The 11,939-nt window shown below is 36.0% G+C and overlaps 1 non-coding gene across 1 annotated transcript; it reads right to left on the reverse strand.

Moving 5' to 3' along the window:
- Positions 1 to 6,214: 6,214 nt before the first annotated feature.
- Positions 6,215 to 6,349, reverse strand: LOC123280311 (small nucleolar RNA SNORA70). Its single transcript, XR_006519118.1, has one exon. It is a non-coding gene; the product is annotated as a small nucleolar RNA SNORA70 (small nucleolar RNA).
- Positions 6,350 to 11,939: the final 5,590 nt, after the last annotated feature.

Genomic DNA, 11,939 nt, shown 5'->3' on the forward strand with positions numbered 1-11,939 from the left:
AATAGAGATTTGATTAAGAAAATTAATTTGCTTTTTCAAGTAAAAATATGGCTACAAAGAACTCTGCAAGCAAGAAGTGGAGGACATAATTTTCAAATGAAAGTAAAATATTTATAAAATCTGTCCTGTTCTATTTCACAAAGAAAGACATAAATATAAGTAAAAATGTCATAAATTCTGTGAAAAACAGCAAAGAGAGAAAATAGTTTACAAACAAAAAAAGAGTAATGAAATTACAAAAAGAATTAGTGTGAAAAAATAGGTCTATGAAAAGAGGCTAATAAATTACATACTTTGTTTTAAAATAATTATTAAACAGGAAATGCATGAAGCTAAAACATCACCAACAATTTTTTTAGTGTCTGTGCTATCACTTACAAAGAAGACACTAATTACATTGCTTTAGGTGTTCATGAAAAAATGTGTGGTTAAAATTTATAAAAGGAAAGAAAAATTGTTATTCAAGTACTGAGTTGAAATAAACTGTAGGTGTGAGCCTATAATTTTTTTATTATGTCTTTTCTAGCTCTAATCACAGAAGTGAAATGGAATTAAGCTATGACATTTACCCTCTTTGCAAAATTTTTACTTACTTTGGAAGAGCACATCTCATACGTGGGGCAAGGAAGTAGAAAGATGCTTGCAAAGCACTTTTTGAGAAGACATAGAGTCCAAATTCTTGGGTTCCCACTATCCAAAGTGTCACTCTGATCAACAAATAAAAATAATACCTAATTAAAATGTTATATTTATGAATAAAACAGTCTCCTAATAATTCTCACTAATACTAATTAAGTGCAGTTGCTTAAAATCACAAGAATATATCCAGTATTACTTATTTTTAAACCATTACTGACATAGTTATGTTCAATTAATATGTGCTCTCAAAATGAAAAAAAATCTAAATATTCACATTAAAATCACTATCAGCGTAAAGAAATGAGATTTCTTTTACAATACAGTGGCAACGAACTTACCAAACTTTTAGAGATTACATATTATTGAACTAATTACATGCCTTTATTAAAGTATATTAAATTTTTAAATTACAATTTCAAGTGACTTTTCCATTAAATGCAAAGGAATATGCCAATCTGCAGCCTGGATTAAAAATCTACATTAAGATTCAATAAGAGCTAAATCATTTTAGATGTCAAATGTAAACCTTTAAAGGACAGAGAAACTTATTCCACTGTACGACAGTTCGTCTCTCTCTACAATCTCACCGAGTTGTAGAGAACGCTACTTACTCCTCAGACGACTAATTTCCCAGTGTAATCATTAATCAGGTTAGGCTTCGGGCACCTGGAAATTTAACCCAGATTTCCCTTCTTTATGCTGACGACCTATGTTAATCCGCCTCCTTCTCTAAAGTAAAATACTTATTCTTGCCTCACATCAGAGAACACATTGGACATAAAAAGTTCATTACTGTATCATCTCTTCTTTCTAAAATATGTCACCTATTCAATAAGAGTTTGTACAATTTTCTGTGCCTATCAATGAAGAATGACTCCAATGGATAATAAAGTAGGTTACTGCCCGAATCAGAGACTTTACTTTGTACATGTATAATGACTGGACAGTTAGGAAGAACTATTAGCTTTCATAATCTCATAATGGAACCGCAAAATTATCTTACTAAAACAGCCAAACACATTGTAGGTTAATAAGAGTACAACCAAATTATTTGACTCAATTTATTAAATTACAAATTGTACCTATACTTCCTGGCTTGCTAAAGACTGAAAAATAATTATACAAGAAATCTTCATAACACCATTAAGAACATAATGCTTGCATGAAATACTAAATGTTGATTTAATGCTACAGAGGCAAATGTTGAAAAAATAATACCAAATACATCTTTAGAAATGGGGAAAAAACATTAGATTCATTAAGGAACAAGGAAATATATATATATATATATATTTTAGAAAATTTTTTTCAGAAAAATCTCTAAAAAAGGAAATGCTAAAGAGAACTTCTGTATGGGAGACTAAGACCAGATAATTGTCTTCGGGAGGAGACAAATTCTACTACAAATAGACTTCTTAATCTAATTTTTGGTTATGAAGAGTAAGAAATTTTGGGTTTTGCTGTTCCAAAATCAGTTAAAATAATTTTCAGGTAATGTCATAGGTCACAGTAGTGACAGATGTAAAAATTAGTAGCGTTTAAAACTGTAAAATTTGACAGATAGAAAAATTTGATAAATGCAATAAATTTATGAAGGTACATTCTAAAAGATATGGTATCAAAAATGTGTAAATTTTATATTTGTGTTGAATAGATAAAGATGAGTATTTGTAATGATAAAATTATTAACATCATACAATATTAAAAAGTTTGACACTATGCAGTGTTTTTCATACTTGATAAATTTCATTGCCATACCCATAAATACTTCGCAAATATACTTACATATATAATTTTTCCAAAGGACATTTTAAATTCTTTAAAACTCAATTATTTTTGTTTCCATTTTGAGTTTATCATTTTATCTCAAAAGATGTAATTATTATTTCTACCAAAAGAACTCACATAGACACATATATCCCTTTATATGTACCAAGCAGTATACCACAAGGCTCAGCTGTGCATATTATGCTTTCATTCATCACTATTTTAACAGGATGGCATCACATATGCCATGTGTACATATGTTGAGGTTTAGTTCGCAGTGTTATATTTTTATCTTTAAGGAGTGATAAGTGCCTATCTAATGCCTAAATCTAAAACATAAAGCAGTAAAATTATAAACATGTTATCTAGAGATAAGGAGATAAACACCAAAATAAGTGGCCAGAAGTCTACCTTTGGGAATTAGCCATATGGGAGAGGGAAGCAAGAGAAATGGAAAGACATGTAATAGTTTGTAATTATGAAATGTATCTTCTTCTTTATTTTGTGGTAGTAATAACATTATCTTCTCCTCATGTGAGCAATTATTAACAAAAAACAATATCTTGTGAAGAGTTCTTCTATTACTTTAGTTTCCCTCCATGGATACCATAAGTTGTTGATTTCTTTTGCAAATTTTTATTTTTCTCTATGTTGCCCTTTGTTTTTAAAAAAATGTCAGCACTTTTTTGTTATCTGTGCACTGATGTTGATCAGATTGTGGGAGACTTGCTCTTGTTAGCTAAGAGAGAAATGTGATGAGATTTGATGAATTGAATATTTAACAGAAGCCAGTCAAGATAGCAAAGGTATTACAGGATCCACATACTCTGCCCCGTATATGAGATCCACTCTTCCCAAATAAGCAAGATCTGTGCAGTGAAGGTGCAGATCCTGCAGAAATAGAGTGTAGTGTTCCTTACCTCCCTAGTTTTTGTTCTGACAAATCAGGTGTGCCGTTCTTTTGCTTCAGTGGCTGAGGGCCATTCCTTCCCAGTGTACATTCTGTCCACATTGGTGTAGTATATTTAGATTCAACTCAGGCTAATTTGAAAGTCTCTCCTTTTCTCTGAGATGGCTTTGCATCTCTCTTAGAAATGCAATTAACACTCAGAAAGCAAAGATTTCAAACATTTTTTAAATATGGGAGGTTCCTGAATGAGCTTTATGGGACCATCAATATGTTACAATCATTTCCTTTTCTCAGTGATTATCAATACTGATTCACCTTTCATCACTTCAGCATAAATTTCACATCATATTTCAATATAAAGATGTAATATAAAAAAAAATCATCCCACAACTAGAAGGACCTGCAACTAAGATGCACAACTGTCTACTGCGGGGAGTGGGGGGGAGCGGAGAGGAGGTTGGGGAGATAAAGCAGAAAAAAAATAAATCTTCTTGTGCTGGGCTTTATTTCAGTGCTTTATTCTATATGAATTTAATATTGGCTATGTATTTCTCTCTTTTTGTGTGAATATTTCTGAACGACATTTTAAGTGATTTCAAGCAAAATTTAAAATTGTCAGCTCAGGCCTCTTGGTGTCAGTGAAAACTAAGCTCATTACTTTTGAGGAGGGAAGAAAACAATATAGGAACAGTTACATCACACTTTTAACGTGGCACCTGTTCTTGGTTTAATCAAATGAACTCTAATAGACGTGCTATGTTCATTTCTTGTCTCCTTCTCACATGTTTGTTCTTTCCGTAACACAAAGAATTTAGAAAACATCTTGGGTATGACAAGACTGAGCATAGACTATTTTTTGAATTTTTTCATCTGAAGTTATTTTAGGTTGATAAAGTCTATTTTGTTAATCATCTATTTTTTTTCCACCCAATCAATCAATGCTCTGGTGTTCTTACCCCCTGACATGCTTTCTCACCAAAAACGTCTACGTCATGAGTGAACCAAATTCCATCCACAGAAATGAACTCTCTAGATTCATGATGGAAATATCACTTGCATGTTCAGGAAGGTTGACTAATTAGTTACTTGCTACCGGGTTTCTTGAGAGTTAAATTTGAAATGAAAGATACCTCTCCATTGCACACATATATTCAGAACCACTGATAACTCTTGTACTTGTACTGATGTTTTCCTGAGACACTGGTGTGAGAGAGCGTGACCCCTTTCCCCTCACCTTTAGAAGGGGGAACAACAGATTTTGGCAAATTGAAATCACAGTGTTCATAATTTTTTAATTGCAAAATTCACCAGAGATAAAGAAATCTGTGAAAATTCATTTTCAAGTCAGTGACAGACTATCATAAATATTTTTTATTTATTTATTTATTTTCCTTCTTTTTCTTAAGACATATTGGACTTTTTCTAAGTGCATCCCACTTAAAGGCAATCACATCGAAGTAGAGACAATGTGTGATCACGCAAATAGTGCTGATAAACAGTTGTGTATAATTAAAGTTCCAACAGAAATACCAAGAAACCTGTGAGCATGGAGGAGGAAGAAAGAAAAAACTCAATAACTTAAGTGTAATTTTTCAATTAAATCATGAAATTCGTTCTATTTATGCCCTAACTAACATCAACTTTGCAGTGAAAAATAAACATCAAATTCTGTGGTCCATATCTCCAATATTATATTTAGTTAAAATGTAATTACAACATCTGCAACAAATATACATTTAAATATTTTCTTTCAAGATAAAAGCAAATTGGATGTATCATTTTCTTACTATCTTCCATAGAATTCTCCCAACTACAAATGTCAGGGGTTTTGAGAAATCACCTCTGGACTCTCCAAAATTTTTGCTAATGGAAGCACATATCAAATAGGAAACAATTATCAACTTAATTAGTCCTTGTAAAAACCAGGTAACCTCACATGAAAGAGGCTCTGCTAAAAGCTCCTTGGGTTGAAGTAGATTATACCTTTTACTTTGCTTAAAACCTCACCATAAGTCTTGCCTTTGAATTATCAAGAGCCCTTAGACAGAAAATAAATCAAATTTGCCACCCTGGGCTTCTGGAATCTTGTGATTAATATGGATAGAGGAAGTTTGTGTCTAGTCCAGCAGGAGAGAACAAGATAGAGACAATATTGTATTTGAGTGAAGGAGGTGATTTGAAAGATGTTCTGGATCCTTCTTTGAAACAAATTAGTAAAAGGTGATTACATTTTACTAAATATGCTATTCCAATCAATCAGGTTAAACACAGTCCTCCTTTGGGGAGGATGAGTTAACAAGATAGCCTTAACAGAAATTTCCTTTCTTGTTGTATAAGGTTAGAATATGGGCAGAAATCATCAATAGTCCTTCAAACCCTGAACACATTTTTCTAGTATTTCTGTCCTATTAGACTGCTTGCACAAAAATCTTAATTGGTATTAGGAGAGTAAAGTATTTAATCAGAGTTTCTGTCTTTTTTTTTTTTTTTTTAACAGTAAGTAGGATTTACTGATGGGCATGAGTAAGAAGAGGGCAGTGCTGAGGTGCTCATGAATGCAGGGCCCACCATTTGTCTAGGGGGCCATGATTAGGGATGAGCCGCTTTTCAGCCACCATGTGTTCAAATTCATCCACATTAAACTTAGTAAAGCCCCACTTCTTGGAGATGTGGATCTTCTGGCAGCCAGGGAACTTTAACTTGGCCCTGCATAGGGCTTCAATCACATGCTCGTTGTTGTGCAGCTTGGTGCGGATGGACACAATGACTTGGCCAATGTGGATCATGGCCAATGTGGACCCTGGCCAATGTGGACCCTAGCCACTGTGTCCTGGGGCTTTCCAAAGTTCTGGAGCCTAGATTGGCGATAGCATCCAATATGAAATGTCCACTGGAAAGGGCCATCTCCATGGTCCCTTAGGGCAACCTATACAAGGGACAGGCTGCATACACTACCAAGGAGGCTGCTGATTGCAACCACTGCACACCGGACCCCCATGGGGAAAAGGACATGGTCGGCTTAATTGGCTGTAGACAGAGTTTCTGTCTTAATGGTTCAGTTCTCCTCTGCCATTACTTTAGCAATCTCCATTGGCATTTAAGAACATGAGTTACTTTTAATCCTTTTTTTGTCCTGTGCAGGTAGTCAGATTATACATTTCATAACTGGGCAAGAGACGTGAGGCATCAAGGCAACAGTGCAGTGGCCACAGGGAGAATAAGAGATTGAGAGCTGGAGTTTGGCCTAAACCTTACAAGTGTATAAAGAATCTGTGTTTCTCTACAATAACAAAACACCAAAGGCTGCAAGAGTGGTTGTATATACAGAACAGGAAATATTGTGTCACTTGCAAACAGGTTCCTGGTTCCTGATCAAATGGGGAGACAAGAAAGAGGGAGGGACACTGGGAGAGGGGTGGAAAGCATGCTGTGTGCACAAAAGGAGGGCGAGATGGGGAGAAGGATCTTCTCCCAGCACAAATCTACAGGCATGGGCAAGCATGGGTGAGGCTGAAGGCTTGTGTGGTGCTGGCTTGCATTGGGGAGTGGGGGATGCTGAGAGCTGAGTGTCTGCCAGGAAGTGTCCTGGCTCCCTGCTGCCTTGGTCTTGGGTCTTCAGCATGGAGAGGGGTTCAGGGCTGGGGACCAGGGCTTGCTGCGCCAACTGGCCAGAGAGATGTGAAATTTAGACTGCCAAATAAAAGGCTTTTATATTTTTTTAAGTAAGATTTTGACAATGTTTACATTTCTACCCTATTTGCTTTTTCTTATGTATGTGTGTACATGACTCTTATTTTGTGAACATTTCTCAGAAATTCACAACTCTGAACTTTTGATACTAATGTGTTACATCTAAAACATGAAAGAAAATGTTATGACCACTATCTTCAATTTCTTTCAAATCACTTCCCGCCTCTCAGTATATATGTAGCTCTCAAATGTATTCAAAATACATTTGAATAAGGAGAAGATGAAAGTTCTGAGTTTTGATCCTCTTTGGCCCTCATTGCTACTTAAGTACATATTTTTATAAAATTTAATAATTTAAAAAGTTTATGAACCCAGGCTGCAAGAGGCTTGAAAGTTGCCAAGCTGCCTAACAAGCAAGAAGCTGAACAAACTGATAATCAACATCTCTTCTTAGATCCTTAAGAGAAGTGAGGACACAGAGCAAACCACTGACTAAAGAACTGGACAGACAGGCAAATACAGAGAACCATAGCTGACCAGCGAAGAAACAGCCCCATAACCAATGCCAGGTAGGGAAACAAAACTGTAATTGACAAGTTGCTGGAGGCTCAGAGTGAACTACACCAAGAATTAAAAAATTTAGAGGGATCCAGTAATTGGGAGCCCGCCACTCCTTTGGAGTTCCAGCTAGATTCTCACAGTGAATATCTGAGACAAATCCCCCCTAATGCTTACAGCACAAGGAAGGGAAAAGGAACTATTTGAAATACATCAGGACATTTTATACTTCTTAAAGAAGTCAGCCTTCAGGAGAAACTAATTAATCGTATTTTAACCAGATGGGGTTTTATCAGAGCCTAACTGATCTGGGGGAAGAGAAATATCCAACACCAGCTGGCTAGCCTTCCACATGGAGGAAAGGAAATACCTAATTCCAGCCTGCTGTAGTCATCCTGTCTCACCTAAGGAAGGAAAAAACTGACTAGCATATGTGAAACTCACAGTACAGAGGCATGGCCTCACTAAAAGACTGAGACTTAATCACAGGATTACAGAAGGATTCCCATCCCCTAATACCACACCATCACATTACGAAAGGCCTATTTACAGCAGTTGCTTTTCCCCAGTACCTCGTGTCCGGCTATCAAGAAAAAATTACAAGGCATACCAAAAGACAAAATACACAATCCGAGGAGACAGGGCAAGCATCAGAACCTGACATGGCAGGGATGTTAGAATTATCAGGCCGAGAATTTAAAACAACCTTGATTAATAGGCTAAAGGCTGTAATGGATGAATTAGACAAGATGTAAACAGAGAGATGGAAATCCTGAGAAAGAACCATAAAGCAATGCTAGAGCTCAAAAACACCGTAAAGCTGTAACAGAAACGAAGACCATTGTTGGGCATATTAGCAGAGTGAACACAGCGGAGGAAAGTATCTGTGGTGTTAGTATTACTCAATAGAAATTTCCAAAAACCTCCCAAACTGAAAAGCAAACAGAAAAAATATTCAAAAGACATAGAATATCCAAGAACAGTGGGACAACTACAAAAGTAAAACATACACATAATGGGAATACCAGAAGAAAGAGAGAAATGAACCAAAGAAATACTTGAAACGGTAATGACTGAGAATTTCCCCAAATTAATGTCAGATATCAAACCACAGATCCAGGAAGCCCAAAGAACACCATACAGGATAAACATCACAACAATTTTACCTAGGCATATCATTTTCAAAATGTAGAAAAACAAAGATAAGGAAAAAATCTTGAAAGAATACAGAGGTTAAAAAAAACCCCAAAACCCTATCTATCTATAAAGAAACAAAGACAAGACTTACATCCCAGGGCTGGCCCAGTGGAGCAGTGGTTAAGTTCGCATGTACCATGTCAGTGGCCCAGGGTTCGCTGGTTCAGATCCTGGGTGCTGACCTACACACCGCTTGTCAAGCCATGCAGTAGCAAGCATCCCACATATAAAGTAAAGGAAGAAGGGCATGGATGTTAGCTAACGGCCAGTCTTCCTCAGCAAAAAGAAGAGGATTGGTGGCAGATGTTAGCTCAGGGCTAATCTTCCTGGAGAAAAAAAAAAAAAGAATTACATCCCACTTCTCCTTAGAAAAAAATGCAAGGAAGACAGTGGAGAAACATATTTAAACTATAGAGAGGAAAAAAAAAAATACCCACCAGTGTAGAATTGTTTTGTATCTTGTGAAATTATCCTTCAAAAATGAAGGAAAAATAAATACTTGTCAGACAAACAAAAAGTGAGGGAATTTGTTGCAAGTAGACTTATCTTTCAAGACATGATAAAAAGAACTTCAAAACAAAGGAAAATAGGTCAGGATTTGTATCAAAGAATATAGGTCAGACATAGATATACATAAAGAAAGGAAGAGCATTGGAGAATGGATAAATGAAGGTAAAACAAAACTTTTATTTTTTTATTGGTACCTGATTGAATAGATAAGAGTTTGTTCAAAATAATAGCAACAATGTATTAAACTATGCATGAATATATATATATTTAAATATGCCTATGTATGCATATACATAAATGAAATGCATGACATCAATGATACAAAGGATGAGAAAGAGGAATTAGAATTAGTTTGTTAATTGTAGCAATTTTTCAAGATACAAGGTTAACAGACAAAAGTTAATTTCTTATATACAAACAATGAATGAGTGGAATTAGAAATTAAAAACACAATAGCATTTACTTAGAACTAAATAAAGGAGAGATATTCCATGTTCCATGGAAAGGAAGACTCATTGTTGTCAAAATGTCATTTCTTTCCAACTTGATCTATCAAAATCTTAGCAAGCTGTTTTATGGATCCTGACAAACAGATTCTAAAGTTTATATGGAGAGGCAAAAAACCCAGAATAGATACATAATAATAAAAGAGAAGAACAAAGTTGGAGAATTGTTGCTACCTGACTTCAACTTACTCTAAAGCTACTACAGTAATCAGGACGGTGTGATATTAGTGAAAGAATGGACACATAGATCAATGGAACAAAATAGAGAGCCCAGAAATAGACTCCCATAAATATAGTCAACTGATATTTGACAAAAGAGCCAAGGCAACACAATAGAGCTAAGACAGTCTCTTCAACAAATGGTGCTGGAACAACTGGACGCCACATGCAAAAAGAGTATATCTAGACACAGACTTTACACTCTTTGTGAAAATTTACTCAAAATGGATCAAGTCCTAAATGTAAAATGCAAAATTATAAAGCTAAAAGATAACACAGGAGAAAACCTATATAACCTTGGCTATAGACATGCCTTTCTAGATACAATACCAAGCACTTGGTCCGTAAAAGAAATAATAGATAAGCTAGACGTTATTAAAATGAAAATGTTCTCTGTGACAGACAATATCAAGTGAATTAGAAGGCAAGCCATAAACTAGGAGAAAATATCTGCAAAAGACATCTGTTTAAGGACTATTATCCAGAATATACAAAGAACTCTTGAAGCAAAAATAAGAAAATAAACACTCTGATTAAAAATGGGCCAAGGGCTGGCCTGGTGGCACAGTGCTTAAGTTGGTACGTGCCGCTTTGGAGGCCTGGGGTTTGCCTGTTTGATCCCATGTGTGGACCTACGCACCACTTGTCAAGCCATGCTGTGGCAGGCATCTCACATATAGAGGAAGAAGGGCACAGATGTTACCTCAGGGCCAGTCTTCCTCAGCAAAAAGAGGAGGATTGGTGGCAGATGTTATCTCAGGGCTAATCTTCCTAAAAAAAATAAAAATGGGTCAAAGACCTCAACTGACACCTCATTAAACATATTCAGATGGCGAATGAGCATACAAAAAGTTGCTTAACATCATATGTCATAAAGGAAATGCAAATTAAAACAATACTGAGATACCACTACATACCTATTAGAATGGCCAAAATCCAGACCACTGACAAGACCCAATACTGGCAAGAATGTAGAGCAATAGGACTTCTCATTCATTGCTGGTGAGAATGCAATGATAGTTGGCAGTTTCTTACAAAACTAAACATACGCTTACCATACGATTCAGCAATCACACTCCTTGGTATCCACCTAAAGGAGCTGAGAGTTTATGCCTACTCCAAAACCTGCACATAGATGTTTATAGCATCTTTATTCATAATTGTCAAAACTTGGAAACAACCGGGGCTGGCCCCATGGCCAGTGGTTGAGTTCACGCGCTCCGCTTTGGCGGCCCAGGGTTTCACCGGTTTGGATCCTGGGCACAGACATGGCATCGCTCATCAGCCCACTGAGGCAGTATCCCACATGCCACAACTAGAATGACCCACAATTAAATATACAAATATGTACTGGGGGGCTTTGGGGAGAAGAAGAAGATAAAAAAGAAAGAAAAGATTGGCAACAGTTCTTAGCTCAGGTGCCAATCTTTAAAAAAAAAAAAACTTAGAAACAACCAAGGTGTCTGTTGGTAGCTGAATGAATACACTAACAATGGTACGTCCAGAGAATGGACTATTGTTCAGTGCTAAAAAGAAGTGAGCTATGAAGCCATGAAAGAAATGGAGTAACCTTGAATGCATATTATAAAGTGAAAGAAGTCAATATGGAAAGACTAAATACTGTATGATTCCAACTATATGACATTCTGGAAAAAGCAAAACTATGGATACAGTAAAAAGATCAATGTTTTCCAGGGGTTAGTGGGGAGGGAGTGATGAATATGTGGAACAGGGAAGATTTTTAGTACAGTGAAAGTACTTTGCATGATACTATAATGATGGATACATGTCATTACACATTTGTCCAAACCTATAGAATGTACAACACCTGGAGTGAAGCCTAATCCTAAGGTAAACTGTGGACTTTGAGTGATTATGATGGTCAGTGTAGGTCCATCAGTTGTGACAAATGTATCACACTGGTAGGAGACGTTAGTAATGGA

This window comes from Equus asinus, chromosome 23, assembly GCF_041296235.1.
Source record: "Equus asinus isolate D_3611 breed Donkey chromosome 23, EquAss-T2T_v2, whole genome shotgun sequence".
Taxonomy (NCBI): Eukaryota; Metazoa; Chordata; class Mammalia; order Perissodactyla; family Equidae; genus Equus; species Equus asinus.